Raw genomic sequence first — 26,384 nt, forward strand, 5'->3', positions numbered from 1 at the left:
GACAGCCATGTTAGGACTTTGCTTGAAATTGAGTCCCACAGAAAAAGTAACAAATAAAGAAAAGCAGGCAGGGTAGGAATACCCTGACCCCTCAGATATGGTTAAAAGCATTTTTTATTTATTGTTTGGAGTCCCGCTGGATATGCAGATCCCGCCCCCCCCCCAAAAAATGCAGGGGCCTCCGTGCTTCGTTAATAATTACCCCCCCTGGGGGCCAGGTCCCGGGGGCATTGTGTAAGTAAAGGAGGGGGGCACACAGGCCCCCACCTCCTGGGGCGTATTATGCCCCAGGAACCACCACTTCTCAGGGGCTTCTTTTCTAATTAATGCAGGGAAGGCCTGTATAGCTTCGGCGCTGCCCCAGGATCCGCTACCTCCCAGGGCTTCTTAAGTTTTAGCAAGGTGAGGTCCTCTCGGGACTACCCCCTGCTGGGTCTTTTCTTTAAAAAATGCAGGGGCCACGTGGCTCCCTCCTGCAGCACCGGGACTGCCACCTCCTCGGGGCTTTCATTTTGAAAAAAAGCTTGGGGGCCACGCTGCCCCCCCCCCACAGCCCCGGGGCCCAACACCTCTTCAGGGAAAATGACATAAAAGGAGGTGTTCCATGTGGATCCCTCCTGGAGCCAATGATGGCCCTGGGGACTGCCACCCCCAGGGCCGGCTCCTGCAATGTCCTGGGGTGCTCACCCCTGGGACATTGCAGTCTGTTATGGCTTGGTGGGAGCTTCACTGCTCCCGCCAAGCCAGAGCAAATGCTGCTCCACTTTCAGCAAGCGAGAGCATTCAAAATGTTCTTGCTTGCTGAAAGCAGAATTGCTTTTGGACAGAGGAAGCTGCATGTTTAGCCACTCCGTCTGTCCAAATGCAAAGCCGGCTCGCGCAGGACGCGGGGATCCGGCAGGGACCGCGGGGGCCTTGAGGCTTCCCCCGTGGTCCCAGTGGTGAGTGGGTGTCCTGCAGGCACCCACCATAAATTGCCAGGCACCAGAAGATGGGGTCCACTCGCCCCCCCTCTCTTAAATTTAAAAAAAGGTAAAAGGCAAGGGGATGGGGTCTCCGGGGCCAAAATCAGGCCGGGGTGGATAGCTGCATGGCCCTCTTCCCCCATTCAAAATAGCCTGGCCCGGGAGATAGGGTCCACAGGGCTGAAATTGGCCCAGGGAATGGGGGTCACGCAGCCCCCCTCCTGTTATAAACCCCCCCCAAAAAATGCACCAGCAAGTTGCCGGAGGACGAGCCCATTTTCTACACCAATCAAACAAGCACACTTCCTGGAGTGCTACTGGTTGGGGGATAAAGTCACCTTGTCTCCAGAGGGTCCTTGGGGTCCAGCAAGCCCTCCTGTTACCTCCAGTGAGTCCCACACAGTGGGATTGCTGAGAGATCTTTGGAGGCCATGCCCCCTTTCTCCACTACTCTGAAAACGCACCACCTGGCACATTGCTGATTGGGGGATGAAGTACCCTTGGCTGCTGACAGTCCTTGGGGGACAATACCCTTCCTGTTACCTCCAGTAACTCCCACACAGTGGAATCACTGAGAGGTTGCCGACGGCCACGCCCCCTTTTCCAACCACTCTGCAAACGTGCCACCTGACGCACTGCTGGTTGGAGGATGAAGTCCCCTTGGATGATGAGGGTCCTTGGGGACCAGGAACCCCACCTGTTTGTTACCTCCAGTAAGTCCCAAACAACAGGATTGGTAAGAGCTGGTCGGAGGCCCCAGGCCCTTTCTCCACCACACTGCAAACATGACTACTATTTAAAAACCATAGAAATTCACTGAAAAAAACAAAGGTTACAGGGATGTTATAGTTAGGAATTAGCATGTAAAAAACCTTAGGAATTCACTGAAAAAAACAAAGGTTACAGGGACATTGTAGTCCGAAAATGGAATAAAAAAACTTTAGGAATTCATTGGAAAAAAACAAAGTTTACAGGTATACAGGTTATAGTTAGGCTCAGGTTTCACTCGTACAAAACCAGTGAAATTCAGCAGTTATAGTTAGCTGAGCTAACTATAACCTGTGTCCCCTGCAATGCACTGCTTATGACCTCACATATTACATCACACATGACATGGTCAGTGACATCACTTATGATATCACTGATGACATCTCAAATATAATATATATATTACCTACAGATTAAGGGTCACAAATAATTGTATATTTGGACTGTTGGGCTTAAGAGAGTCCCATGGGGTCCCACAGGATCACAAATTCAAAAATGGAGCCCTGTGATTGGTAAGTTTTGCCATGCAGAAATAGCTTATTTGGTGCTCATGATCACAGGTAAAGATGTCAAGCCTAAAGAAGAATTGGTTAATTCTATTCTGAAGTTTACACAACCTGCTAAAAAAAGAGGAAGAACAAGCCTTCTTTGGCATGGCAGAGGTGTATGCTAGATATGTTCCAAATTTTGCTAAGCGTACTTATTGTATTAGAGAGATGCTTAAGAAGGGCTTCTCATTTGAGTGGACATATGCATTTCAGGAGAGTTATCGGATATGAAACTAGCATTGTCATCAGCGCAATCTCTGAAAAGTTTTAAACCAAGTAGGTTTACCATGTTGCATAATTACTGCTGCCACTGATAAGGGCCGTGGGTGTGTTCTCAAGCATATGCAGGATGTTCACGATGGCTTTTGCAACTTGTTTGCTTAATGGAGCTGAATCACATTAGTCTATGATTGAAAAAGAAGCGTTAGCCGAATTTTGGGCTCTCTGGAAAGTTAAACAGTTTTTGTGGGGAGTATATTTCATTGTTAAGTCTGATCACAAATCTTTGCAAGAGATCTTTGGTAAGAAGGGATTGGACAGTGTTTCTTCAAGCATATGTAAGTGGATTCTGGGCTTGCAAGATTTTTAATTTGTTGTTAAGTATATACCCGGTGTAGAAAACAAATCAGCAGATTGCTTATCAAGGCTGAGAAATGATGCACAAGAATCAAGTACTGATGAAGAAGCATGGTGGATTGAAGAGGACATGAAGGAGTCAAATGAAATACAAAAAAATTACCCTGCCCAAACTCATACATGAGGTGGAAAATCTCACCTTTATCTGGAATAATCATTCCCCATATTTGGCCCAGCTATTAATATAAACAACATACATCAAACCAGGTATAAATACATTTAATAAGAGGATATACTTCAAATTGCTTATACATGCAGTATTAATCACAAATTAAATAAATTATTAAATATAGTTCACACTTTTTCAACGAAATAATAAATGATCTAAAAAGAAAACAAATCTAAATCTCACAGACCCCCAACAGTCAAAAAATCCTCATTCAATTATCCCCACAGTCACTCCACTCATACACATACCTCTATCATTCAACATACCAAAGTAAATATATACAAGGATTGCATCAACAAGAACAAAAGGTAGCACCTAATATTTAGACATCTAATAATTCAGTGCAAAAGTACATATATTCTATAATCAAAAAAAGCAAGTTCTTCACATATATATATATATACACAAAAAAGAAGTTACATAGCATTCTATTCAATAGGTAATATCAGGTTAATAGATAGCTGTCAGCATATCTTGCTTTCCAACATTATATATCCTAGAAAAGATTCCATTCATCTAGTCATAATCTCCTAGTGTTCCTGCTGTAGACAGTGCCGATGCACGTTTTGGTGGCCACCACAATATCAGTAACACCTTCAAGGCGCTAAAATCAGATATTCTCCACTTTAACAGGGTGCAAACGGTACAACAGTTACTAAAAATGCAATGATGTGTTGCCGCACAGTAGAAGGCTCTTTGCAAAACTGGACTGGTCACCTTTCTGCTGCTTATTACTATATTTGGGTGTTAAACTGGTACTAATGAGGTGCTGCCAATGCCCCAGAGAGTGTTACCAAGTTTAAAAATCACAAAATAATGAAGTAGTGCTAGTACAAAATGTGCCACATTACGCCGCATAATTTGCCTTTTCTTGTCGCATAATTAACTCAACCCTGCAGTATAATTTGTCAATCTCATGCCACATAATTCCAGTGGCACTCATGCTGACCATCCACAACAAGGCTGCGACTGCTCACCCATAATAGGCAAATTAAGCATGTTCCCAGAGGTGATGGCAAAGCTTGTGGCGGACTTAAAAGAACTCACCAATGCAAAGTCTCTTTCTCCAAGCAAAGGAGCCAGCGCCACAACCCCTGATAACAACGTCCAAGAGGTGGTAAACCCAGGGGTTAGGAGGGGCGAGGCAATGGATACGCCAAAGCCCCCGGTTACACAGGCCACAATGGGCGAAAGGAATAACCAACAAGAGGACCAGGATATGGAGGACTTCAACCATAAGGGGAACTGGCCAAAAAAACGAAAGGGCCGGAACAAGATCCGCTGTATCACACATTACTCGAGCCTTTATCCACTGTTTAACACTCATACACGAGTAGCTTTGTCTGGACATAAGAATCCAAATGGAACAGATGAGGCGGTTACGGAAGTGGAGAAACAAATTACTTCACCTGGCGACGTAAAATAACAACAGACTGGTTCTTTACCTCTTAAAGAGGTAAAGGATACTGCTGGGGAAGGCCCGCTGACAACATTCAATTGCAACCCTCGGACACTACATCCTTGGTTTGGGCAGAGGGTTCAAAGCACACTTGGCAAATAGAACAGTCTGGAAGCACCAATTCACCGAATCAGGCTCAAGCTAGGGGAGCACCAATTGGCCCTGGAGCAGCCCAAAAGAGCTCAAGGAAACCTAGCAGTTCGGTTCCACCATCCGATCCATTAGCAAATAAGGATGCAGCCCCCAGAACCTCTGCAGGAAACTTTTCAATGCGCTGCATGCTTGGGGTAGGGCTATTGGAGGGGTACGCTGAGGCAGCCTCTGGTCAGGGAACTCTTAATAGGGAACTCAGCCAAAGAAACCATACTAGCTGTGACTCAGTGAATATCTATTCAGCAAAAAAAATCTGAAGGCCAACAGACCACTAGGACAGCTCAAGTAATTCCAACACATACTCTATTCCATCCAGAGTAGAAGTCTAAAGGTAGCTTTGACATCTTAAACCGTGGGAATATTATGAAACTGATAGAAGCCATAGGCCTGTCAAATGAAGGTACAACACAGAATATCACCTCTATAGAATTTATCGTACCAGGCCAGGGTCAGTCAAACGAACTCACTAAGGTCACCTGGCGCTCTGCAGAGGCATCAAATAAGATCATGAGGCATAAGGAAACCTTCAAAGAGTGGGGTATTACCATAACCCCCGGAAAGGAACCAGGCTACCCACATGTCCTTCATAACAGCCAGGCCGAGGAGCGCCCATGCGCAGGACCAAAACAGGTCTACTCGATCCTGAGGAGTGCCCTGGGCAAAACCCCCATATCTAGTTAAAAAAACTCAAGTTAAGGTCAGCAGATACAAACTACGAGATCGGAGCAGGCTAACACATGGTCATGGTTGGCAGGGTCTCTTAATTCAACAGGACTACTACGATGACAAAACAACGGCCAAAAGACTCATGAAGATAGCTTACTAAAGATATGTTCCTGGTTTGCAACTGGGCTAGCAAACAAACGGAGGGATGAGGCCACGGTCTCCTATTTACAGACTTTCGAGATTATACTATTGCAAGAGAAATGGCTCATGGAACCGCAGCACCTAGAAGGGTTCTAAATCCATCACTTGCCGGCAACCAAATTGAAGTCCTCCGGACGATTTAGCGGCGGTCTAGCAATCTATATATCAGTGAATAGTGCAATCACTTCATGAGACCTAGCATGTAGCTCCCAGAATCTCCAGCCAGTGGGAATTTCACTCAGAACCTTTAAAGGCCAGCTTAGGACCGTAATCATATTGAATGTGTACATCCGTCCCAACTCAGCGTCTAGGATATCCCTCTCTGACGAGGTGATCTCGACAGTACTAAATATGAGATCTGGGTTTCCGAGCGCAGATATTGTACTATCTGGAGATTTCAATTTGTGGCCGATGTCTGATCTGCAAAAGAACAAGGTAACAAAGCAGCAGGAAGGTGATTGGGTCATTCCCCCTCAGGATTGTCCTGGGTGGAGTAAGGAGGACCCAAAGGGCCGAGCTCTCCAGGACAATCTGGAACATCTTGGACTTAGAGCCCTTAACAGGCGTTTTCTTCCTGACAAGCCGGCTGGGCTCTCATTTCTATCTAAAACCAGTGCGTCTTTGATCGATTACTCCTTTGTACGCCTCTCTCTCTTGAACCATGTCTCTGGTTTGGGCAATAAATTGGACAGTGATCACAGCCCCCAAGAAATTACCCTCAGCATTAGGCTGATGCAACATGACCAAGCAGGGGCTCAAGCCTTCGAAAGCTTCACTATTAACTTAAAACGCATCAAGTTCCCAGTCAATAATCTACAGCTCCTGGCGACAGAAGCAAAGCACATAATCGGGAACACTTTCAGGCCAATGGAGGATCCAATCACAAATTGGACAAGATTTTCAGGCAACTTGGTAGCCAGGCACGCAAAACCGATAAAGCACACATAAGTGTCAGGGTCCAAACAGCCGACTCCTTGGGATCCTGTGATACGGTCTGCCAAACGCAGCTTGAATCGGCTATGGTGGGAACTTAAAAGGAAGCTAATGGGCCCACCAACTAAAACTAAATTAAGGGAGGCCCGAAGTTATTTGAAGGCTGCCCAACAGGAACAACAAAGGATCCATTGGAATTCCTTCTGGGCCAGACTACAACATGATATATAAGGTCCAGTAACTCTGCGAGGTTCTGGCACACCATAAATAGCTTAGGGGGCACAGCCCCTAAAGTTACCTCATCTAACATACTGGAATCCGAGTGGTACCTTTTCCTGCATAGTCATGTTAATGATCTACAAGAACATAACCATAATCAGGTTATTGGATCAGTGGGCCGTAAAGCCTGGGAGGTTCAACCGTGGTTTGAGGTCAACCTCTGGAGCATTCCCATGTAGCGGCAACAATCCAAAAGCAGATTGAAAAAGGATGAAAAGATGGGGCTCCAGGAGGCATTCCATCAGCCCTGTTTAAGGAGGACCCCACTTTCTGGTCCATTCAGTTAGCTCCTCTTTACTCTACCATCTTAGAAAAGAACATCATTCTGCTCTCATGGCACGGATCTATCCTCCTCCCAATTTTTAAAGGAGGAGATAAAAAATCTCCAGGCAATTATCGACTGGTCGCCTTAATTGATAATGAGGCGAAGTATTTTGCAGGGATATTGCTAAATTCCCTTCGGGCATGGGCTGAAGCATGTTCAATAATTCCTTCAAACCAAACTGGATTTACAACAACACTGGCACTACGGTTAATCTCATGGCACTCTCCCTTTTAATCAACCAGGCAGAGATCAGTACTAGTCCCACATACATGGGGTTTATTGATTATAAATTGGCTTCTGACAAAGTCAATAGGTCAAAGCTGTGGCAGAAGCTTTTTTCTATTGAACATCCCAATTAGCCTATTGAGAGCCGTGCAGCGTTTGCCTCAGGACATGCAAGGCCTTAAGCAAGGGTGTGTCCTGTCCCCCACACTTTTTTATTTATTTTTATTCGATCTCACGGAAGCCCTGAATTTAGCTAATTCACACCCACCTAAAATAGGTAGTCTCCACCTGTCAAACCTATTGTATGCCTACAATGTGGTTCTCTTGAGTCACACAAAGATAGGCCTACAACGGCTCCTGGACGCAACCGCCGCATATTCAAACAGGAATGGGCTTCAGATCAATAACAAGAAAACTAAAATTCTGGCTGTTCACTCAGGAAGGCCCAAGAAGCTGACATGGGTTTTAAATTTGGAAAAAAGAAGAAATCAGCTGCCAAAATTAGGAGTCTTCTTTAAAACAACGGCAGATACAAGAGCCAACTGGGTGAACAAATAAAGAAAGGAATTGCATTGGCATTTGTACTTAGCTCCATTCACAAGAAAACATTTGGCCCAACTTTTGCTCCAACCCCCTTCAAGTGGCCCAGGCAAAGGTCATTCCAACTTCAACCTACGGAATTGAGGTGCTAAAAGGGCAAGACAGCGGCCAACTAGACAAAAAAGTCACAAAAATGTTCACAACGACTTTCCAGCTACCTTTCCACACTTCACCAGCACAAATTAGGCTGGAATTCTGCATCTGCAGACAGTCAATGGGCCGAATGGCGACATTTCCAATAAGCTGTCATAAGCTGAGGGCGTCAAAGAAGGGTAGCTTGGCTACCACTTATGGGCCCAGCTGAACACAAGACGATGGCCAGCTGGGCACCGCTATCTGTCCTGTGGGCTCAGCACTCTCGGCCTGAGCGAGCTCTGGGACTTACATTTAAGCCAAAACGAATTTAAGAGGCTAACAAAAATCAGTGTGAAAAGACTTTCCTCAGTTGAAGATAGGGCCAGCCTTTCCATTAGAAGCCATGGTTGGATGACTCTTAGCACTTATGCTCAGCTGAAACCTCAGAGTTATCTAACTCTCACCTTTCAGTGCACGTAAAGCTCTGCTTCTTAAAACTGAGAAAGGGGGTGATTCCTACGATCTGTCATCTCCCAAAATGAAAAAGAGACTGTGCCTTGGAAACATGCCAGGCTTTTCGGCCAACATAGGGAAGATCTTTTGCATGTACTGTGTTTGTGCCCCAACCTCTTGAAGGAAAGAAAGGCCCTATTACGAAGGGGTTGGATTTATAAGCAGGTCAGATCATGTAGAGGTGCAGTGTGGGCCTGCTTTGATCCCCTGAATACCACCTTAAATTGCGCATTGGTTAGGTTCATGGATTGTTTTGCAAAAAAAATAAGCGGAGGTGATATGCGTAACTTTTCCTCGGCCTGAGACCTAGACCTCCAGCTTACCTGTATCAGTTGATGAGCTATCGCTATTTGCGGAGTAGACTGGCACACAAACAGTTTTGGTCAATAAAATAAAACAAAATTGACAACAAAACGGGGGGGTAGTTTACAGGCTAGTGGACCCGGGTCTCAAATGCTATTATAAACTAGGACTGCCGTCTTCTCATGGGAACATTACTACAGGAGCCATGTGTAGTGCACTCACAATAGAGTTTTAGATGTCATGATGTCGGGTGCTTTTATTTTACAGGAACCTGGGATTTATTATTAATTTTACATATTGAAACAACTTTTTAGTTATGAAGTGGGTTGCAAGGGTTTTAACAAATCATGCAATAAAGTTTCTTTCTCAGTGGCCCTGATTATAACATTTGTAGGACCATTATTTGTTTAAACCGTTATAAATTCAGCACTATAAGTCCCAGAATACAAGGAAAATTCCAGGCCTGATTGAGTTACTCACAGGTAGACCCAGAGCACATGACAGCTCTGGGGCGGCCTTGCAATTGCAATGTGTGTGATATCTGTCTAAAGTTTTTCAATGAGTGTTGAACAATACATTTTAATGTTATTGTGTGCCTGTATATCGTCGTTATGTGGGTCGAGGATTTTTGGGTTTGTTTCCCTAAACGTCATTGACTACACTGCGGAGTTTCCCTCCTGTCATCACGGGAGTCAGCAGAGCTCTGATACGGAGAAACAGAAACTTCTTCCTTGAGGGGCGGAGACATCTGTGAATCCGGTAGTGAGCGTTTCTCCTGGCGATCGTGGTGGCCAGCCACTACGTGCTGGGGTACAGAAGTGCTGGGCTTTCTTTGGAGCCCGGCGCACATAGTTTAACCCCTCAACTGCGCACCCTGCACATCAACAGCGTTCATCCGAGAGCAGAAAGGGCAGAGCCGAGCAGGTTTTTGCTACCTAAAGGTAAAGCCTGGGTTTCACCTTAGTAGTACCTCTGTTGCGCAGCTCCAACCCAGCACTCACCCTGGAGAGATTTCTAATACTTCACCGTAACGCAGAGCTTCCAACATTACTTTAACCGTACTTGCATTTCATACCCCTCCGAACATAGGCTAAGAGCTACTTTGTAAACTGAGGGAGAGTTGTGATCATTAAAATAGCGCTTTGTATTTTGGGACTTGTAGTTTCGTTCCGCCCTATTAGTTACAGGACACAAAACCAGTACATGCAAAACACGGAAGAAGTTAGAATTTGTCACACGTTATAGTGTCATTTGAGAATCTGCGTTATAAACGGCGTGCTTTATATTTCATCAAACGCTGCAGTGTTTTAAAACGGGAAGTTCGAACAAGTATTTTGCACTTCTTTCATGTGAATAGGAGATTACCTGCATTTCTTAGAAGGGCGGGCTGGTACGCTAGGGTGTAAGTACCGACACTTTTATATTCTCATTTCAAGCACGGACACAAAGCAAACCCTTTGAGTACGATCTGTCATTGTCGGCGACTGACCCCTGTCCGAGGCCTTTCCCTTCTGCCGTTTTTTTTCAGTAATCTTGTGGTAATCGCAGTGTTCCAAATGTCACACCATACAAAATATTATTTGTTGGTTGCCTAAACGCCATACATCGCTCGTATATTGGTTGTGTATTTGAACGCGTAGCCAAACATATTTTCACTCGCATTAAAGTTTCCGTTTTGTTTACGGAACTGAAATAAAATGGTTCCATCGATTTCCGCGCTGAAGAAATGAAAGTGAAAGTAAGTACTCGTCTAGCACAGTTCATAACGCTGTCTGAGCTAACGAGCAGGAAAAGGCAAAGATCGAACATTAATGGGTTAAAATACCACATGAGCACTTAGCAACATAGAAGTACTAATCTTTGTGTACATTATGTTCCTCCTTAAACATGAGCTTTTAGGTTCATATTGAATACATGCAGGGGCATAGGAGACACTTAATTGCGGGAGTGGGGGGGGGGGGGAGGGTGTGAGAGAAGGAGGGCGTCGAAGGGGCAGGGACAACCTTGTGGACTTTCCAGTGACCCTATACAAATCGCTCTTGTGTGAGGGCCGTACACCCCATTAAACCAATACAATTGCATAGTTTTGAAATTAAATTTTGAGTAAGACTGGCATGTAGTCACAGTTTGCAAGTATAAGTATGCTTTATTGTTATTTACATTCACAAAGTATTTTTACCAAATGTGGAAAAACATTGTTTATGAATCTTGCATCTTAAGGTGCCAAACAAACAAAAGGGAGGGGGGGGGGGGGTGTCAAAAAATGAGGAAGAATAAACAAAATGCTCTTAAGGGCAACCCTAAACCTCAAAATGCAATTGGACTTATTTTTTCGTGCTGCAGGAATATGTAATAAAAGTATGAACTTTAATTTGAAAAGCCAAATAATTTCTTGCTCTCTTCAGTGCGAAGGACAAATTGTTTCGCTATTGTCTGTAGGTCAACTGAGTCCATCATTTCTTTATGCATGTTGCACATGGCAACATGATTCAGTCTAGTTGATCTGAGCCAAGTTTTCAGTTGGCTGAGACCACTGACACTTCTCTCAGCCTCACAAGAAGATACTGGAATAACCAAAAGATTCTTTAGTAGCATCTCAAACTATAAAAAGAAAGCTCTCTCTCTTGGAAGCATTTTTCGGAGTATGTCTGCCGGTTCCGGAACTGAAAAGTACTTGAACATACTTCATAATATAGTTAAGCCGAGAGCAGGAAAGTGTCAGTTTAAAAAGAAAGCTCTCTCTCTTGGAAGCATTTTTCGGAGTATGTCTGCCGGTTCCGGAACTGAAAAGTACTTGAACATACTTCATAATATAGTTAAGCTGAGAGCAGGAAAGAGTCAGTTTATTTTTACTGATCAAGAGAGTCCATGCAGTTGGGCTCTGGTATGCAAATGGGATGCAAATGTTAAGTTTTGAAACACCAGTTGTATATATCAGTATCTACCATCCATACTGTCCAGTAAGTAGCCACAGACTTTATCCACTGGGCACATTCTAGGCATGGAACTAGCATATTTGACATCTAACCTCAGCTTTACAATTTTTACCTAAATATGATGGAAATAAACACTATGGCTAGAATGATGTTTCCCTGGGAAGAGCAGCCTCTTGGCCTTGCCATAGAAATTACTGACACTCCAGTTGTGGTCTAGTAGACTAGTTGGAAATGTGGAAGAACCAGGAAACATATTTTCTTAATCCCGTCTCCCATTTGGCCAAATTATGTTCTCTTTGATATTTTTTCAAACACACATTTAAATCACTTGTAAATAAATAGGACACATTTCAAAAGATATCAGGAATTAGAAATGCACTTTTTTCGTACTTTAGAAGTGTGATGCCGACAAAGATTTAAATAAGGGCAAAACAATTCACAACACTTTACTTGGTGATGTGCAAATGGCAAATTTTTTCTGAAACTCAATTTCAAAACATTATTGTTTGTGCACTCTATTTTTATCAGTAAAATGGCATGCCACTTGAAAATGTTGTGGCTGTTTCAATGGGAAATGTGCTGATTGCAAATGACAGTGTGCTACCACTTCATGCTTTAGTTACATATTTATTAAAAAGTGGTCGTTTTTTAAACATGATTTGAGAAACATTCTTGCACGCTCTGATGTCAATGCTGTTCATGAACTAAGTGACAAGTCAGGGGTCATGTGTATCCTATATACGGCTATATTTGTATTATATATGGAGCAAAGGTTTAGTCTATTGAATCAAACGAAAGAGTTTTTTTGTAAATCAGAAATGCTGAGCTAACATATTTGAAGGTGTTATCATACTTGAAAATGAAAAAAATGCTAGCTCAATGAATTAAAATTGCCTAGGATCACGCTATTTGAAAACAGATTATGGGTCAATAGCATTACAGTTAGGTCGAGTATATTATTTAAGTCAGAAGACCTGCATGTCTGGTAACATTTTTATGATTTTTCAAGGCCTGCATCGGTACAGCCACTTTTCTCACTATCTGTCTCCACCTTCCTCTTTCTCACATTTGACCTTTCCTTTTTTGACCATTGTTCTCTGTTTTCTTTTTTCTAATTCTCCCCATTGTCTGGTAACCATCCACCAATTCCTTGACTTGCATTTCAAGTCTTGAAATTCCATTTCCTTCAAACTCTTGTCACTCACAGTCATTCTAAACTTCTTCCTTGGAGACAAATTTAAACCAAACTCCTCTTCATATGCCTCACAAAAAATTCCATTTTGTATCATTTACATCTAATCTAACAAATCAGCAAGAAATACTGTATGCAATGAATACTGTCCAAATTAATAAATTATACCAACGGAACACTTCATATTTGCAGAGTAAAATTTTTATCCAAAAGTGTGTGGTGTGGACAATTACTTGTGCTAAGGAATTCAAAGTAAAATCACCTATCATGGCCAGTGAGTAGGATGTATTAATGGTCCAAAAATAGGGTGAGACACGTGGTAATGCTCAGTGGTGTTAGTAATAAAATTATATTCTTACTCAGGGGACGTAACCTAGATTAATGCAAATGACAAGGATTAAATCCATGAAGTCCATGAACAATATCTTGGATTTAATCTTCATCATTCTCTTTAATCTAGGTCACATATTACCTCCCCCCGAATCAGTACATAATTTTATTACCAACATCAGTGAGCATTATCATGTGTGGCGCCTTATTTTTGGACCATTAATGCACTCTACTCACTGGCCAAAGAGTATTTTTACTTTCAGTTCCTTAGCTTAAGTAATTGTCCCGATCACACTCTTCCTAATTTGTTTAATTATTACAAATGTCCCTTCATCAGTGTTGTCCTGATGAGACCCCTGTATCGCGTTTAGAGTGAAAACGCCATCAACAACACATTGTACCATCGTCCACAACATAGTATAGCAAACAAATTACATTGTACCATTGGACTATAATTTTACCACGATTTGTTGTTTGTTATAACCACACAAAAAGTTTGTATCGCTGTTGTTTTCAATACTTTCTATAGTAATTTTTCTTCTTTCACTTAGGACACATCACAGTTATGTTGTGAGTTTAATGTTTGAACACTGACTATTGGATGATAATTTTGGATATAAACTTTTCTTTTTCTAATATACAGTGTTTTGGTCATGTGATTTATCAATATTTCATTCACTGTATACCACTGTTCATGAAAAGTTACAAATTGCCAAGCATCCTATTGGTTTAAGGGCTGCTATTGTTTTGTAATTACATGTCATGTGCAATTCTTGCAACTTCATTGTTTGTGTACACAGATTGATTTTTGCTACAGTGTTTTACAAAATCTATGCCAAGTGTTCCCTTCAGAATCTCCTCAAGCTCATTTTACATCTCCACAATGTTAGTCTTTGTGTGCCCTTTTTTTTGTTTAGGCTCCCATGATTCGGGTGCTGCAGCAAAAGTGACCCTATCTGTGTGCTAAATGCATCAGTAGACTCTCTCCAGGGACTCCAGTGTAGGGTGAAAACCTACGCTTGCTGGAGCCTGTGGGGCACTCCTAATTGCTTGTACCTTGGGAGTGCTCTTAATTGCATGCATTGGTGAAAGGCTAGTGCTTGCTAAAATCGGTGGTGTGCCTGGGGCTGCTGGCAGTGGTGAAGTACTTTGGACTGCTACTGTTTGGGTAGCACTGGTATCTTTATGTTATGCCTTGAATCTACAGGGAGACCTATTACTGCTCAGTTGGGGTTTGCCCTGCAGGCTGAACTAAACTAAAAGGAGGTGGCCTTGACCTCAACTGATCATTCAAAAAAATCATCGTCCTCATCACTCTGTCCCTCTGTCATTCTCTTGATTTTCCTTTGTTGGGATTTCTCGGTGTTAAACGCGTAAGCATTAGGGTGGTTTTCCTCGAAACCTTTATTGCCTTCATCCCTCCTATTTTTGCTGATCTCATGTTTGTTGGCCTTAGGACTCTGAGCACTTAACCACTACTAATCCGTGCCAAAGGGCTTGCACTCTCCCCACTTAACATGGTAGAATTGGCTTACACCCAATTGACACATTTAATTTACATGTAAGTCCCTAGGAAAATGGTACTACATGTACCCAGGGCCTGTAAATTAAATGCTACCAGTGGGCCAGCAGCACTTATTGTACCATCCACTTAAGTTGCCCTTCAAATTTGTCTTAGGCCTGCCATTGCAGCCTGTGTGTGCAGTTTTGACTGCCATTTCGACCTGGCGCAATAAACCTTTTGTCGGGACCGAACCTTCTTTTTTAATAGGTCTATGTCACCCCTGAACAGCCCAGAGGGCAGGGTGTAGTGTATTTAAAACATTGGACATGTGCTTTTAAGTTTTACATGTCCTGGTAGTAAAAACTCCTAAATTCACTTTTCACTACTGCAAGGCCTACCTCTCCGATAGGATAACGTTGATTTACCTTATTACATTAACTATGTGATAACTTTCAATAAGGAGCAGATAGACAGATTGAGTTTTGTGTCTAAAGAATTGTAATTAAACGCCCTCTTTAATGGTAAAGTTTGATTTTTAGTCACAGTTCTGGAAATGCCAATTTTTGAATTTTGGCATTTTCTTCTTGAACCTGCATCTTGAACCCAGGACCATCAGAGTGACTCCAAGCGCTTGTATTTTGGCCTACTGGTCAGAAGCCTGCAGGACATAACAGGCTTCCATCATCACCTAGACTGTGCTAGCTGGGAGTCCTGCCCTTGTACGTGCTGTCACACCAGTCCTGGAGCCTTGGAAGTGGGCCTGAAGGTGCTCTGCTAGGTCAACTGTGGTCCCGACAGAGCTGAACATCTGAGCCACTGTGCCCAAAGCATCACCGCTCCAAACTCTGTATTGGGACCACTGTGTGTACCATACCCGGCGCGGGGCTTCGCATCACCGCCTGCAGCCTTCGGGGAACCACCTCCATATGACGCATGCTTGACGCAGGCTTTCGCATCGCAAGCCACTGGTAAACTGCATCCTCAATGACGACTCAGGACTCATTATCGCAAGCCCTGCAGCTTCTTCAGAACCAGCCAGTGAATTATGCATCTCGACGCGGACTTCGCATGGCCAATCTTTTGTCTACAGCATCCTTGATGACAACGCAGGACCTTGCATCACAGCTCCTAGGAATCGCCGCTACGCGATGCATCTGTGACCATCGCTCTGCAACCAAGATTTAAGGTACTCTTGTTCAGTGGCCCTAACCAAGTCCCTGTAGCTGGCCTGCACTATTTCTATTTAATGAATTTGTAAAGCGCATGGCTTCCCGAGGGCTTCCCAGCGCTAGCAGGAATACTGACAGTGACAAGCTGAGCCAACGCATAATTAGTGTGGAAAAAGCCAGGTTTTCAGATTTTTCCTAAAGGCCAATTCGTGAGGGGCGGCTCCAATTTCCATTGGGAGGGCATTCCACAGCCTAGGTATCAGATGGGCGAAGGATCTGCCTCCCCATCTGGCTCTTTTAACTCTAGTAGTCTTGAGGAGCTGTTGATGGGCAGATCTAAGATGCCTGGCAGGGATGTACCTGTATATAAGGTTCCTCAGTCTTTCGGGTCCAGAGTTGTTAATAGCTTTATGAGCTATGCAGAGTTTTAAACTTTACTCTAGCCTCAATAGGCAGCCAATGGAGCTGTTTAAGTGCTTCTTTAGCAGAGATGTGGTTGGGGATCTTCAACAGAATCCTAGCAGCCGCATTCTGTACCACTTGCAACCTCCTAGTGACGTACTTAGATGAACCCAGATAGAGGGAATTTCCATAGTCCAAACGTGAGATGAGGAGGGATTGTATCACCATTTTCCTCAGGTGCTCCGGGATTATATCATTGATTTTCCTTAACATCTTAAGCAGGGAAAAACATAACCCTGAGAGTTTCCTGGATTGACAGTCCAGTGTCAGCGAGTCCTCCAGCCAAATCCCCAGGTTCTTTATGGCGGATTTGGCAATGGGAGGATCTCCCATGCATTTGGGCCAGTGTATCAGAGGTGAGTGGATGCCTGTATCTCCGAGCAACATGAGCTCCGTTTTCCCCCGTTTACCTTCAGGTAGCTGTTGGACATCCAACTCACCACTCTCTCCAGACAAATAGGTAGTTGGTTATTTCTAACTTCAGGGCCATTAGAAAAAGACACCACTAGCTGGGTGTCATCGGCATATGACACTACCGATATTCCAAATTCCTGTTCCACCTCAGCCAACTGACGGACATAGACATTAAACAAAAACGGACTGAGAGACGAACCCTGCGGGACGCCACAAGTGATGGGGGTATGTTCTGAGACGCAGCCCCCTTCCATCACCTGGAAAGATCCATTATCCAGGAAGGAAGCGATCCACTTCAAGTCTTTTCCCTGAATTCCCACTTCCCCCAATCTCGCCTTTAAAATGGTATGATCCACAGTGTCGAAGGCAGCACTGAGGTCTAGCAGGAGGATGGCGGCAGACCGACCCTCGTCAAGTGTAGATTTGCGCTCTTTAGTAACTGTCAGTAAGGCTGACTCAGTGCTGTATGTGGCTCGAAAGCCCATCTGGGTAGGATGAAGGATGTCATTGGACTCCAGGAAATTCCTGTACCACCTCAGCCAACTGGCGGACATAGATATTAAACAAAGACGGACTGAGAGACTAACCCTGCGGGACGCCACAAGTGATGGGGGTATGTTCTGAGACGCAGCCCCCTTCCATCACCTGGAAAGATCCATTATCCAGGAAGGAAGCGATCCACTTGAAGTCTTTTCCCTGAATTCCCACTTCCCCCAATCTCGCCTTTAAAATGGTATGATCCACAGTGTCGAAGGCAGCACTGAGGTCTAGCAGGAGGATGGCGGCAGACCGACCCTCGTCAAGTGTAGATATGCGCTCTTTAGTAACTGTCAGTAAGGCCGACTCAGTGCTGTATGTGGCTCGAAAGCCCATCTGGGTAGGAGGAAGGATGTCATTGGACTCCAAGAAGTTAGGGAGTGATTAACATGCTTCTCCAGGAGTTTACCCAGGTATGGTAAAAGGGAGATGGGGCGTATATTATTCACCACTTTTGGATCGAGGTTGGCTTTCTATCACTCCATCACGGTAAGACTGAACTTGTGACTTTGTCTGGCATGACCATATATCAACGAGTTGGCACTCTGTGCTTTTTGGCGCTATTTTCCCCTTGCTTGGTGATCCCGGCATTGAGGGTGCTCCTGTAGTGCATTTATGCATGTAAGGCTGACTTACAAGTACAAAAATTGTTTTTGCGGTTATAAACATATTTGCTTTCATGAAGGGGCTGAAAGAAGTTGAGAACTGGTGGCCCCAGTGCTAGACTGCCTGGTGAGTTGCTCTCAAACTTACATGTGTAAGCGCATTTACCAACTCCTCTTCAACTCATTCCTATCCTTGAAAAGGTTGGACATTTTCTGTTGCCAAGGGCAGACGTAAAGAGATTTTTAGTGTGTGAAGAGATCACCCCCTCTCAAACACTTGGTGGTTGGGTAGGCAAATGAGTTTCTCCATAAGCAGAAATATTTGTTTAACAAACAAATTTATACTTACTCTCTAAGTTTTTTCCATGAGCAAATATATATATATGCTCATGGCTAAAAACCATTTACAAAAGTTTGTTAGCGGTGTAGTTTCTTAGCCTACTTCTGTAAACCGTTCGGAGTTTCTTAAAGTAGTAAATCTGCATCAGTGCAAGGCCAAAGAACTGCTAGGTGCACTTTTATGACTTTCTTTAAGAATGGGGCTCCTAATTTATATTTTACATGTTGTCCGAATGGTTTTACACCAGTTCTCCATTATAAATTTTTGCTTAATATACTGGCATACATCAAACATGTTTTATTAAATGATGCCTCAGAGAAATGGTATTTAAAGTTGTCCTTGGAATGCACCTCTGGTCTGGTGTTTTTTTTTTCCAAGCAGCGAATATTTTTTGGGTGGATTTATTTTGAAGACAATCATTAATCTTTCTTCCATGTTTCTGCATGTTTTCATCTATAATCACAATGAGCTTTTCTGAAGCATTATATATAGCCACACCCATTTACATTTTGTGGACATGTGGACTGTTGATAGTGCAAGCTGAGCTTACAGCTAATTGTATTGTTTTAGAGCATTCACCCTAATTGTAAAGGCTTTGCATTAAAAACAATTATGAACATCTATCTATTTACACATACATATATATATGTATGTATATATGTGTGTATATATATATATATATATATATATATATATAATATCTATCTTTCGTTATCAGTAGTATCTTTCCCATAACCAATTTGCACAATATTGACACTATAAATAACAGGACCACCAATACAACTCCCATTACCACCACTAATTCTGTCTTCACCAAGAATACCACATCAACACCAGTACTACCACCACCACCACCAATACGACTCCAGTATCATCTTTTGTATCACAAGCAATACCACAAATATGATCATATTACCATACCTTAAATATGAACTACTGCCAATACCACCAATAGCAGTTCCACCAACTAGTACACCAATACTAACACTAACGTCGCCTCATTAATATGACTATCACTACCTATACCATACCACCAACATTAACGCTACCCCGACCAGTACAATAACTCCACCACCAATAGCACACCAACCATACTGCTATCTTTACAATCTCCAGCAATATCCCCACCAAAATTACCATTAGTAATAATAATATCATCAATACCACTACTGTCACCACAACCAAAGCCAATAGATCTAGCATTAATGTGCTATTGAATGGAAACGCCATTTCTACATGCCTTTGTTTCATGTGTTCTCACATAAACCCAGACCTACTGGCTTTGCGTTTTGGTTGTAGTGTGCATGTACACTTGCCTGACATTTTGAAAAGATATTTTGCTAGCTGTTCTTTCACCTGGCCCTGACTCCTCGTGTCTGTGTTTGCTAGAGATCTGCCCATCAAGTGATTTCACTCATGCAAATATTTGACCAAGTGCAATAATTAACCTGTCACTGTCTCGTTTGAACCACACCAGAATAGTTTGATGGCATCACTACTTGTACTGTTAACTAGTCTGTTTAACCTCAGGATCACAAAGAGAGGGGGGATTGGTTTGAGATAAAGATGAGGTTAGTTGAGGTCCAGAAGCGGCAATGTACATTTGTTGTTGACACAGACTGTGACAGAATTTTACTTTCAAAAGGGCAGTAACTGAGCTGTAGGCTTTAAGTAGCAAGGATTACAATTATGGCAGCAAACTATTTTCTGCTAAAACATATCTGGTAAACATAGAAGATGCGACAAAAAGGTACAGATTAGTGTTACTGTGTTTGTCATAGCATTCTCTGGAGCTATGAGAACGGTGCTTGTACCACTCACACCCAAATTAAATAAGGCAGCCAAGAGGGACTATTTAGACCACTGGTGCTCAGGCTCCTTGGTCCTACATGGCCAGATTAGTGCCAGATTTTCAAGATAACCACTCTAAATGAAAATGAGTGGTACTAGTTTCCTATTTTATCTTGTGTGGAAATCCCCACAATCTGGCTCAAACCTGGCCCTCCTGAAGCTATGTTGGATAATCCTTGTTTAATTTACCTGTGCAATTCTACTTAAAGAGGACATCTTTGCTGCTAATGACACAACTTATGCCAGACCTCGTGGTAGAATGAGTGCCTAAATGTACAAGGGATGAACCAGTCGTATGGTAACTGTAGAGGTGGTTGTGTGGAGGTAGTCACTGAAGATCTCAACCTTAGTTCTGAGGATCCTTCAGTGTAAATGCACCTGAATATTGCATTGAACTTGATACATTTTGTTTAAAGTCAACAGAGGAAATTGGACATGCTTTGTCCAGAAACTAAGGCTTCCACGTTAATGTCCATTTCGTGTTTAGAATGCTTATTAATATGTCAGTCCCGAAAACTGCCCCAGATGGTGCTTAGTCTCTATAGAAAATGTGACTAGGAGAAGTGTGTCTCCTGCGTATATTAAATAAAAACAGTCTGACACAGTGCAGAGATATGTGGTGACATATTTAACTGGTTGAGAGAGGCAAATGTGTATGAAATGGTACCAGTGCATAAGGAGGTAATGGATCAGGCAGTTCTGTGAACAGCTCTGGACCTAGCTAAGGTTGATATCAAAAAGCAGAGTTGAACTTTGTTCACAAGCTTTAGAAATAGATCGTATCTACCCCCCAACATGACTTTCTACTTTTCTGATGAGTTCACATTAATTAAATCCCAGTTTCAAACACTACACAGCACTGGCTGTGCATGATGAACCAAGTAACAATTAACAAACATTGCATGCACCACAGTACATTCCTTGGAAAGGACTGAAATAGGTGTGTGGAGAGTCCAGCTACACTGTCTGATACCTACTTATAAATGGTTCAAAGGAGTTCAAAGGCCCACCACCATAAGATTTCATATGAGGGGGGGGGCGTGGTCTCGCTATCAATGGAGTGAGACGCGCGTTGCTGGGGCTCCAGGCCGCTGCCGGTGAAATCAGCAATTACGAGCGGTGCGGAAGCAAAAGGGGCACCCCACTTGGGGGTGGAAGCCTGGCGGAGAGGAGTAAGCGGCTACTTGGCGGCTCGGGGGCCCCGGAATTGCGCCGTGTTGTAGAGGAGGCTCCGGCCGGAGGGAGCGTGCCCGCCATTTTGCGTGCTCCGACCCGGCGCACCACGGAGGAGACGAGCCCTGCACTCCTGCGGTGGGGGCCACTGATGGAGTACCTTGGGCAGAATAGTGAGCGGTGTGATCGGCGGAGGCTGTCGGCGCCCTGATCTTCCTGCCCGGCTGGCTTGACAGCGGTGGAGACCGGGCTTCAGTGACAGGGAGGATCGCGACCGCCATTTTGAGGCTGGCACACATTTGGAGAATCTCCGACTTAGGAACTAACGGCGCCGCAGTGGTGGTCGGCCCTGCAGAGGTACCTGGTCTGCGGCATGCCGCTGCTGCTGCTTGGGGAGAGCTTTGCTGGGGAGACCGAGTCCTGCCGTCGCTGCTTCACTGCTGCCGCTGCGGACCCTGACCCTGCGAGGGCCTGGTGAGCTACGGGGCGGCGGGGCACTGCTGCCCTCGGGGGCTTGCCTCTGGCGCTTTGCTGCCTTGGAAGGGACTAGTGGACGACCCCTTAATGCAAGCTCTGACCCGTCTGCAAACTGAGAGTGGCCTGGGGCGGGGGCCAGAACTGCGGACCTAGGAGGACCTGGAGCCTGCCGCCTGGACTGCCCTGATCTTGGTCCCACGGTGCCTGGCGGGGTGTAGAACTGGAACGGGCCCACGCTGTTTGTGACTGATGGGGGCTTCGCCCTGGGGGGCTTTCACCGCCGCCGGCTCCCTGCTGCCCGGACTGTGAGACCCCTGGACGCCAGATGTGGAAGGGTGTCTGCGGGCTCTATCGCCCGGGTGGGGTGAGCCGAGGGTCCCTGGGGGCGCAGGGACGCAGCTACCGGCTGGAGGAGTGGCGCTGAACAAGGGCTACGCGGCGCAGATAGATCGGGGCAGGAGCCTTTCATCGACAGCGCCAGCTGAATGAGTTGTGTGGGTGCCGGCAGAGGGGTGCCCACCGCCATTTTGGGACTTTGAAGCACCGGTTGTGGCTGAGCGAGTGAGGCCCTGTGGCGGAGCTTTGTGGGAGCGGCGACTGGAGGGGCCCGCAGTCCATAAGCAGCCCTATGCCTGCCTGTACCCCGGGGACTTGTTGCCCGCTTGCCCAGCTGTACATGCCCCGTAACGCTGAATGCCTTAGTTTCTGATCCCCTGGCCCGGGGAGGTGAATGGACTTTGGGCCGGGCATAGATACATCGGACTGGCTGGGGGCCCCTACGCACCTGACCATATCTGGAGGCGGTGGCTGGGGAGACAGAGGGCTGACGGCTCGGGGAGATCAGGGGGCCCTGGCCTCGGCCGGCTACCGTTGACCTTGGATACTCCCGCCTCAGACATCACTGTTAGAGAATTTCCGAGCCCCTGCGACGGGCCCTCACGGCGGCCTGCAGGGGACGCATTCTTGCTCTGCCCTCCGGTTCGGTCGAGAGGGTGCTGCTCTGGGCCGGAGTGTGGAGGTGGTGTGATTGCCCTTCCACCACATTGTGCGTCTAACTAACGTCACTGCTGAACCATGACTCGCACTAAATCAGGAAAAGAACCGCCGGCGGCTTCCAAGGACACCACAGTTATGGATTTATGGAACAAGCCTGGTGCAGCACCGGTGGGTACTTCGCAGTCGAGTGCTGGAAGCTCAGCAGAGCCGGTGACGCAGTCCTTCATGGCGCTGTTTATGCAAGACCTCAAAACTGAAATTGGTTCGCTTCGCACGGAAGTTCAGGCATGTGTTAAGGAGCTCCGGAGAGATGTGGGAGAGCTAGGGGACCGAGTTGACGATATGGAGAAGACCCTTGATGCTCGCACGGAAGACCAGGAACACCTTTGGCAGCGAATTGCAACCCTGGAGGAACATCATGTTGAGCTCCAGATTCGACGAGGACTTGGAGAATAGGGGGCGTCGAAACAACATACGCATACGGGGTGTTCCGATCGGAGCGGAAGGTTCAGATGTCATGGCATTTGTGGCGGATCTACACCATGAAATACGGGGAGACGACGACACCTCGCCGCCAACTCTGGACCCTGCCTATAGGGTCTGGGAGACCTGGGCTTATCCCCGATATCCTGACACGGGTTCATTTCTTCGTCGAAAAGGAAGCCATCCTTAAAGCGGCTAGGGACAAGCTCGAAATCCTGTACAGAGGCACTCCGATCCAACTCTTCCAGGGCTTGGCCCCCACGACTCTCCGACGCCAGAGGGATTTTCGACCCATCACGGACAAATTGAGGGCCCTCAACATCCGCTACCAATGGGGCCATCCCTTTGCCCTCATATTCCAATGGGAATCCAGGCATCGGGTGCTGCGATCATACAGAGAAGCAGCGCAGTTGCTACAGATCCCGGATTCCCCACCGGTCAGTCCCTCGCGTCGCCCTGCCGGGCCTCGAGCCCCACTCAAGCCTAGATGGTCCAAGGTGCGCCGACCTGGGCGTCCCCTCTCTCCGGCTGCAAGCAGATCATCGCGGGACAAACAAGACATTCTACAACATATCACATCCCTAGAGGGTGGCTCGTCGCCGGCGGGATCGCAGGAGTCCGCTCCCAAATGAACTTTCTAGTAATTCAGCGATGTGTTTGCCGCGGGCCGCAGGGAGGAGACGGCTCATCGTCTGAATACCCAGCGACTGTCCTGGGTCCCAGTCCAACGCCTTGAATACCTCACATTGGGGCGTACGTGATGCCCACTTCTCGACACTGCACCTCCATTTCTGGAACCCGGTGAACTGGATCTGTAGAGATGGTGATGATTGACCCCAGTCCTATTCCTGGGAGAGTGACATCTCCGGGATAGCCTGTGCCACTGTGCCTGGCCACTCCCTAGACTGGAATAGGCCTTGTTGGCCATGTTGGCCGTTTCAGAGTTTCAGTTTTTTTCCCCGACCTTACCCTCTTTCTTCTCTTCCTTTTCCCCTTCCAACCTCCTGGCGGGGGGGACATGAGGGCTTGTGGGGGAGCCTTGCGGGGTTAGCCCCACCAGATGAACAGTGTCAATGACCACCATACCTTACTGGAAGATTGTCTCCCTAAATGTGAAGGGGCTTAACTCACCTAGCAAAAGGCGCCAAATCTGGAGATACTTGTTGCAACAGAGTCCCGATATAATTTTCCTACAGGAGACACATCTCCTCAAGTCCGATGTGGCTCAAATGGCCCACCCACATTTCCCTCACCAGTTTTGGTCTTCAGCAGCCACCAAGACAGCAGGGGTAGCCATTTTCTGCAGGGTAGGTTTTCTCCAGGGGGACACGAAGGTGCTTAGGGACACTGAGGGTCGGCTTTTCAGGGTGGAGATTGTGGGAGGGCACCGCGCGGTTACGCTTTGCAATATATATGCCCCCAATCAGGGTCAAGATGCCTTTCTGCGCAGGATAATAAGGGAACACCTTGAGCCGGTGAATTCGGACCTCATTGTTGGAGGTGATTTCAACTTGGTATGGGATGCGGATCTAGATCGCTGTGGGGGAGCCTTCCACGGGGTCGGGCCATGTCTGCAACAGTGAAAAAATCCCTTACTGCTTTAAACCTGGTGGATATCTGGCGCTACCACTCCCCGGTGCTGAGAGACTACACATATTACTCCCATGCGCATCGCTCCTATTCCCGCATCGTTATTCTTTTTTGTCTTACTCTCTGCTTAAGGATACCCTGTCGGCGTCTCACTCGAGCATCTCGGTCTCTGATCATGCACATGTGGAACTGCTACTCCACGAGCGTCTCACCCGCTCGCCCGATCGCGTCGTTGGCGGTTTCCGGACCATATTCTGCGGGATCCGGTTGATAGAGAGAAAATTCAGGCAGCTATACTGGCGTATTTCGAAAAAATAATGATTTACCGGGGACTCCACTCCCTCTCCTGTGGGATGCCTTCAAGGCTACGATAAGGGGCACCCTCACAGCTATAGCTGTCGCTAGGGCGCGAGAAACCCAACTATGAAAACAAGCTTGCACGTGAAATCAAGACGCTGGAAAAGATGGACCAGGAGCGGCCCTTGGCGGCTCACAAGCGACGTCTGGCAGTCCTTCGGGCCAGCTCTGCGTGCATAGAACGAATAAGGCCGAACATGCACTACTTGCGCTCCGGCAGTGCTTTTATGAAGGCGGCGACAGGGTAGGCACTGTCCTAGCACGGCGCTTGCGTACACGGGCGGCCAAGGCCCATATTGCAAAACTGCAGGGGGCAGATGGAGCTTGGGCTATCACGGAATCAGCGAAGCTCCAAGCATTTCACGACTACTACTCATCTCTCCAGATTTGATATCGGCTGCCCTGGGCACGTGCGACTGGGAGCCGCTGAGTAAGCACCACTCTGAGCTCTTAGAGGAGTCTATCACGCTTGAGGAAATAGCTGGCGCCCTGAAAGATCTCCCATTGGGTATAACGCCTGGGCCTGACGGGCTCCCGGTATTGTTTTTTCGTGCCTTCCTACCACAATTACAGCCATATCTCCTGCGTCTTTTCAACTCATTCTCGGAGTCTGTTTGTTGGCCCCTCTTCGGATATGGCGATGGCTGAAATAGCCCTCATCCCGAAGCCCGGGAAGGACCACACCCTCTGCTCCTCCTATCGGCCCATAGCCTTGTTGAATACTGATCTCAAGCTGTACACCAAAATTCTTGCTAAACGGCTCAGTACCCATTTACCCAATCTCATCGACCCGGACCAGGTGGGGTTTATACCCCAACGTCAAGGCACGGACAATGTACGCCGCATAGCCCATATTGTAGGGAAGGCCAAGCACTGGGGAATACCGGCCTGCCTCCTGTCGCTCGACGCTGAAAAAGCGTTCGATCGGGTGGACTGGGCGTTCCTCCGTGCAGTTCTACAGAAGGTAGGACTAGGACCTAAAATGGTGGCGCGCATTATGGCTCCTTATATCTCGCCGGTGGCTAGGGTGCGGGTGAATGGGCAGCTCACGCAGCCCTTCTCTATCTGCAGGAGCACCCGACAGGGCTGCCCCTTCTCGCCCCTACTGTTTGCCCTAGTGGTGGAGCCCCTAGCCATCCTGATTCGCCAG

At 46.1% G+C, this 26,384-nt stretch overlaps 1 protein-coding gene across 2 annotated transcripts in view; it reads left to right on the top strand.

Moving 5' to 3' along the window:
- The first annotated feature begins 9,469 nt into the window (after positions 1–9,469).
- Positions 9,470–26,384, top strand: part of OPTN (optineurin) — a 522,442-nt gene continuing 505,527 nt past the window's right edge. For both annotated transcript variants that reach the window (XR_014981292.1, XM_085652875.1), the window contains exon 1: positions 9,470–9,759. The gene's annotated coding sequence lies outside the window, so the exon portion shown is untranslated. The remainder of the gene's footprint in view (positions 9,760–26,384) is intronic.

This window comes from Triturus cristatus, chromosome 4_1 (assembly GCF_964204655.1).
Source record: "Triturus cristatus chromosome 4_1, aTriCri1.1, whole genome shotgun sequence".
In the NCBI taxonomy this organism is placed as follows: domain Eukaryota; kingdom Metazoa; phylum Chordata; class Amphibia; order Caudata; family Salamandridae; genus Triturus; species Triturus cristatus.